The sequence below is a fragment of the Cyprinodon variegatus genome, unplaced genomic scaffold (assembly GCF_000732505.1).
Source record: "Cyprinodon variegatus isolate N-32 unplaced genomic scaffold, C_variegatus-1.0 Scaffold720, whole genome shotgun sequence".
NCBI classification, from domain to species: Eukaryota; Metazoa; Chordata; class Actinopteri; order Cyprinodontiformes; family Cyprinodontidae; genus Cyprinodon; species Cyprinodon variegatus.
Window position 1 is genome coordinate 286,291 of NW_015151173.1, and position 7,332 is coordinate 293,622.

The window sequence follows — 7,332 nt, forward strand, 5'->3', positions numbered from 1 at the left end:
TTTTTTTTTTAGACTTTAGAAACTCAGAAGCTGATCAAATATCGGGTTTAATATCGGTGGGGTGGCCGATATCCGATATTCAGTTTTAAGGCCGATACCGATAGGGGGCCGATTATATCGTGCATCCCTAGTATATATATCTAACATTAAATTAGTTGTATTGCTTTTTTTTAATTATTATTATTAAGGGGAAAAAAACATGTTTTTAAGTGAATACTTATGTTTTTTCAGCATCTTTAGTATTAATTAAATTATGTTTAATGAGCTTTTCTAAATCTTGATAAATTTTTATAAAATCAGTTTATATTTTGGCATTTTTTAAATATTAATCTTTATTTAAATATTGATGTGAAGTAATTCCTTTGTGGACATGATAAAAAGCCCTTTTTTATTTTCTTTAAGACTTGGTTGTCTGATAATATTGTGATCATTTTATGACGCAACATGTTTTTCTATTTATGTCGATGTCATGATAATGTAGCTTAACGTCGTTGGTTTGGAATGTAAAGAAACCAAGCAGAGGAAAAAAAACCCACTGGATATTTTGACAATCTATAGTTAATTTTACGATAAATTATGGATTTATTATACATTTATTAGAGCAAATCATTTTGATTTTCTGTTTAAAAATAATTGCAACAATTGACTGACTCCACAGTAAGTTAGTCTTGTGAGAATAATGCTGTAATTTTAAAATTAAAATGTATATTTTTCAATTTAGGTTCATTTTAGCCAAAAAAGATTACATTTTTATTCTGGATGTAGACTGATTTTATTTTGAGAACTTTAAAGGTACACTATGCAACCGGTGTTTTCCAGCGAGGCTCCCCCCAGAGGGCGAAAGTAAAAGTGCACTGTCGTAAATATGCTCAGCTGTTCTCCTGGTTTCTCCATCAAGCCAGGCGTGGTTGTTTTGAACTTAGCAGACAGGCGAACGCAACGAATGACTAACACAGTGAAAGTATGAACATGCACACAGAGAGAGAGAAACCATTCCAATGTTACTTACAATCGCATCAGCAGAAACGCGAGGTCCGCGTCAGCCTTGCAGCCTTCTTTTTATTTTAGCTCTCGCCATTCGGAAAAAGCTTGCCCGATGTTCACCCGTGTACGACTCCTCTCTCTGTCCAGAGCCCTTTTCCTCTTTCTTGCCTGCTCCGACATGGGCTTTCGCTGTTTTCACGCTGGTTCCGCCACGATAACTGCACAAAGATCGCCACTGTGCTAGCAACGAGCATGCTTTTAACTGGGGGCGTGTAGCAGTTCTCGCCTTAAAGCAAGACCGACTCTCGCGAGACTTCTGAGCCTGTGGGTGCGGGCCGAGGGCTCCTGCAATTGCAAGTGCGGTATTTCCCCCACAGACCACCAGGGCGGCCGAGAAAACCTTTGCTCAACCTGAAATGACTCATTTAATCATCCAAAACGTTATGGAACACATTAATTAACTGAAAAATGTTGCATAGTGTGCCTTTAAGATAAATGATGATCAGGTCATCTTTACTGCTGGATAAAGTAATTTTGAATGAAGGAGTTGCCATACCATTAGAGGTCAATGCCCACATAAAGGCAAAAACCCAAATAGCATTTTTGACCAATATTTCCAGATTCTTTTCATTTCGACACAGCAGGATGAGGAAGTGTTATCCTGACACATCACTTCTATTTTTGGAAGGGAGATGGAAGGTTAACATTGCCACATCAGGCCACCACCGTCCACCTCCATGACTCGGCTTTTTACTGCCATAGAAACCTGTGCTGAATCTAATCGGCGGCGATTTAAAGAGTCAAGCTTCCTGTAAATCATGGTTTATTCAAACTTCATGGCGGTTGATTTCCTGTAACTTTTAAGTGCTTTCCTGTTCTATTGAATGAGTTTTTCGAGATCATTGCCTCACTATCTGGCAATTTAGAAGATGTAGAAATCTAGCAAACAATACATGAGAGGTTATCATCCTTAGATGAAAATCAGGTTAGTGTTTTTTTGTGTTTATTAGAAGAGCTCATTTAAAATTGAGGAACAGAGAGTTCAACCACACCCTTTTTAATAAAAGCCCTTAACTTAGATAACATGTTTGTGGTATCTAGAGATGGGAGATGTGGAGCCATCATGTCATCTCTATGGCTACGTTCACACAGCAGCCTGAAGTGGCCCAAATCCAATTTTTTTTTGTCCATAAGCGTCCTGGATCTGATCTTTTCATGGCAGTCTGAACAACACAGATCGTTTTGTTCTAATGCGACTCAGGCCACTTGGCTATGTGATCCTCAATCCGATACGAATCCGATCTTTCCAAATGCGACCTGCGTCTGAACGACCAAGTCTCATTCATCCGACCTGTACGGCATTAATACTCGACAAAGGTCACTATTCTCTGTTTTTCTACACAGAGACAAGAATAAAAACAATAACTATGGCAGACGATGATGCGGAGAGCAGTCTTCACAAACCATCTTAAAAAAGATTGGGTTGTTAAAGGAAGAGTCCGCTCATATTCAGCATTCAAACTTCTGAAAGTACCTTAAATGTTACGTTTTTAATTGAAAGTAATTTTCATTTGAATGTCTTTACTGGAGGCATCCATTTTTGCCACCTACCGGTTTGTGACCCCACTTGGGATAAGCGCGACATAAAATGGATGGATGATCTCACACTGGTGAAATTCACTCTCTACATTTTGACCCATCCCCTTGGAGAAGCAGTGGGCTGCCATCGTGCGGCGCCCGGGGAGCAGTGTGGGGTCAAGGGTCTTGCTCAGGGACCTAAAGTGCAGGGATAGAACCGGCTACTTGCAACCTTCTCAAAGCACAGATGCACTGCTCTAAGCACAAAGCAACACTCCTTGTAGAGATGATTCAACATCTCCCGCCTGTGGCGTTAATCCACACTTACAAACATCTCAACATATTGATTCCCCAGTATCCAGATCAGACCTTGGAACTTAATGCTACCTTAGAAATACCACTATGATGGAAATCCTCCTGCCAGAAAATGAGAGAAGATGCAGAAATTAAAACCAAACCGTTATCACGTCTTCTGGGCGTGATAATGCCCAATTATATAAGACTTCTGGAAAGAGATAAATACTGCCTCACAAGATTATTTTCCAGCAGAACATTCCTCTGGAGATCAAGCTTATGTATTTTGCTATAATTCCTCAAGGAGCTTCAAAAACTAAAAAAAAATATTAGATGACTATTTTATTAACAGCAAGTAAGACAAACATTACAAGAAAATGGCTATCACAAGACAAACCAACTTTAGACAACTAGATCAATATAACATATAAAATATATATAAAATGGAAAAAATAATAATGGCCTCTGAGTCACAAGACTGAACTGTTCTGTCAGTGGTGGCAGATTTGAGTAGACTATGTAAAACTTAAAAGATCTGATTTCATTTTTAGAGACCTAACTTTCAACAAACAAATTTCCTTGACAATCCACTATTCTATGATAGCAATATTTCATAATTATTTCATACAGTGTTTTTCGTTGTTTTTCTTTTTGTTTCATCTTTTACATTCTCTACCCAGTGGCGCCACCAGGGGGTAACCACCCTGTCCAATGCCCGGGCCACCCCATTCGCCAGTGTAAATGGTAATAGCATAACAGCCAGCGACGTAACATTAAAAATCACACAATAAACCAAGATATGAGTAGATGTTTACTTCAGTAAATGACTAACTGGATGTGCTCTCTTCATCCTCTGACATGGGAGATGACTCGGAGCTCTGCTTCTGCCTGGCTGTGTGTTTCCTGGATGGGCCGCTTTTTACAGCTGCTTTTGTATCTCTGCTTCTGTCTCCTTGAACCCCAGTCGGCCTCAGCAGATGGCTGCTCACACTGAGTCTGGTTCTGCTGGAGGTTTCTTCCTGTTAAAAGGTAGATTTTCCTCTCCACTGTCGCTACAAGCCAGACATGTTCACAAGTCATTTTTCGCAAGTCCAAGTCAAGTCTCAAGTCTAGACTAGGACTGTTGCAATATTAAATTAATCGCACAATAAATTCTAATCACATGATTAATTAAAATAACTTCAATAATTTGCGTGCTTGCTTGTTTCTCCTTGTGTTGTCATCTCCTTCACTGAGACGGTATAGCTTAAAGGTCGCTATTGTATCTATGGAAAGATCATTATCTTGAACTGGTAAGTGAAAAATACATGCTTATATGTCACGTAGCGTTGCGTCAGCGACGTCAGTGCTACATAACTGTTTGACAGCCCCTCTGCCGTTTTTTTATCTCTGCTGTGTGCGGGTAAGGCGAGCGGCGATCAGTTAGTAAAACAAAAAACACTTAAAAAATAAAATATTGTTCACAAGTCGGAAATCGCGAGTCTCGGTTGAGTCTGAAGTCATTAAATATGCGACTTAAGTGCGACTCGAGTATGAGTCACAAACTCGAGTCCCCACCTCTGCTACAAGCATGCTTAGTGTGAGGGATTGCTGAAGAGTCAAAGAGTCGATGCAATCAGCTGTTTTGTTTTGCTTAGATGGAAAATTTTGAATGAATTTGACTGTATGATCTGGTGAACTGGAAAGTGCCTTGAGATGACATGTGTTGCGAATTGGAGCTATAGAAATAAACTGAATTGAAATGAAGTCTTTATGATTTCTACTGGCAGGTTTAACACAATAGTAGATTAAAACCCTGAAATTATGGCTTTTCAGCGTTTCAGTGTGTCACCCGTAGATTTTTAGTGGCCCTATCTGCTTCCCCCCATTGAAACATTTCTGGAGGCGCCACTGTCTCTATCTCTTGCTTTATAATCTTTGCCGGGGAAGTGAGGTTGTATTTCTGTTTAGACTGATATAAAAAAATGGCCTTCTTGTCCACCTTATTTCAAATGTAGTAATTAATCTTATGATGTAGAGGCCTAAGTTTTTGTAGATGATACTTTCATGAGAATCAATAAAGATAAGATAAAAATAAAAACTTAATTCTGCCTGCGTCAGGCGCCGCAACATGCTAGCTCAGAATTTTTTAAACATGACTGAATTTTCATTCTGTATAACTGGTAACTCTGATTTCAGATGCAGGCGGTTCTCTGCTCTGACTTAGCAAAGATTCACCACTTGTCCAAGTTTAGCTTTAGACAGCGAAACAGAAATAACTCCAGATCTGGTTTCAAGCCGGTTCTGGAATCACCGCTGGTGGAAAACAGGCTGCTGATGTACTCATGAGCAGGACCTGTTCCGCTGTTTGTTCTCTAACAACATTGTTATTGTTATTTCAGCCTTTAGCTACTAATCACATGAGAGTTGATCATATTTTTATGCTCATATGAGGCCCTAAGTCTGTATGTGTGTGTCTGTGTTCTTCTCTGTCATGTGAAATGATGATATTTTTATGTTTTGCACGGCCTGCTTAATTTGCGGAGGGACTACAGACACAGAGACCAAGGAGACAGATGCTCACTGCAAATCCTGGAAAAGACATAATTATATCTCCTCGCAGTATGAATTCCTCAATGAGAGGCCTGTAACTGATGGAGCTGTTAGAGAGTGAGCAGTAGTGATTTAGTGACACATCAGCTGAACAAGTGAATACAGATGTAGAAGAAAGTAGAACAAAAAAAATGAGGCAAAAGAGGAGTGGGGGGGGGGGGTGCAGCTTCAAAGCAGAGCAGTGGGGCAGAAATACACACCGTGGGGTAAAGAGATGGAGCCTACAGCTACTAAATGTTGTGGCTTCTCACTTATTTTTAGGTCACACACATCCAGCCTGGTCAGCGTGAAAGGATCACACACTGGTGCCACCTGCTGTCTGTATATTTAGTTTGTGGACAGCTGCGTGTCTCTGAACATTTTTGTTACCTCATTAGAGCTTTTGTCGTTTTTATAACCACCTTGTTGTAGCCTCTAGTCATGTTGGAGCTTCCTGGCTTCATTTAAGGCATTTTAAGAACTGGTTTGGGTTAAAGTTTGATGCTTTTAAAGGTTTAAACATCAAAGTACAACCAGCAGTAGCTTCCTACAACGATTCGGTGATAAACTTGCTAATAAAATGACATCTAAAGAAAGAGCTCAACCTTTCCTGGTCTGACTTGAGGTCTGACTTATATAAATATAATAAGCTGTTAGGAAGAAATCAATGTTTTGCCAGAGGATATCTATAAAATAAGGTCAAAATGCATCAGAGGTGCATTTCCCAGAATGCTTCCTGTCTCTCTGCTCTGATTGTGATGTCCTGTGTTGTTTTTTCTCTTCTGTGTCTGCAGGGTGACTGAATCGGTCGTCTTGGAGCTGCCCTGAGCTGTTTGCACACCAAAGGTGAGCAGCAATACTCCACTCAGATCTGTGTTGCTGCTTTTCAAGTGAGCTGCTGTGCATTTTATATAAGCTCCGTGTTAGCAGGCATGGCTGAGCATTTTCTCCTGGGACCTGCACCAGTTTCAGTCCCCAGAGCACTGATTCAACTCTATGAATTCAATAGAGGATCCAGGCCAGGGCTCATCAGAGCTTCTCTAACATTACATACATAGCAGGTGGAGCAGGGCTGACCCTGAGTTCAAGGACAGCAGACATTAAAAATGGGAGAAAAAAGAACTACAATGATTTGGCTTGGCAGAGATATTACTGGAAAAAATGTACAGGATGATGGCGTAGATAAGGATAGAGCTGAAAATACACCAACAGGTACAGTGAGTATATTTTAGATGAAATAAATACTGCGAGGAGGGAAAAAAATAGAAGTTAATGAATTAATAAGGGGAGCAGACAAAGACAGAAGAAGAAGACAGACTGATCACAATCGAGGTACAGAGGCATCTAGGAAAGGGGCGAGGGGCTTTTAAATTGGTTCGTTCAACACAATCCCTATGAGGAAGCGAACAGGGGAGGAAGGGAGAATTCTTCAGCTGATTTTTTAGAACATAAATGATTTGGAAAGCTCCTGTAACTACAGAGATGCTCTGTTTGCCGATGACTTTGTGATATGTGGTGGATCAGCAGGAAGGGCCTGGAGAGGAGAAGGGATGAAGACCGAGTCACTAGAAGCACCAGAGAAAGTATAGGCCGTTTCTCAATATGCGTCTTGAGCGTTCTTGTGTGCTCGTGACACGTCATCAGCCTCAGCCCGAGTACCGTTCCAATTCTCAAGAACGCCAGATCGAGAACGCACCAAATCCCCAGATGTTGTTCTCGCCCCGCCCTCTTTATCGAGCATGCATCAGAGCAGACTTGTGCGTTCTTCAGACTGACCGCTTCCCCAGAATGCCCCGCGGCCGCAGCTTGATTCGAGACGCTCACAGGCGCTCACAGTGGTAAGTTAAACATTCCCTTTTCTGCTGCTGTTGTTCTTCAAAAGTTCAATTTAATTCAATTCAGTTT

The 7,332-nt window shown here is 40.7% G+C and overlaps 1 protein-coding gene across 1 annotated transcript in view; it reads left to right on the forward strand.

Moving 5' to 3' along the window:
- LOC107097748 (ras-associated and pleckstrin homology domains-containing protein 1-like) overlaps window positions 1-7,332 on the forward strand; it is a 122,771-nt gene that overhangs the window by 43,306 nt on the left and 72,133 nt on the right. Inside the window, exon 2 of the mRNA XM_015395028.1 lies at window positions 6,222-6,273. The gene's annotated coding sequence lies outside the window, so the exon portion shown is untranslated. The remainder of the gene's footprint in view (window positions 1-6,221; window positions 6,274-7,332) is intronic.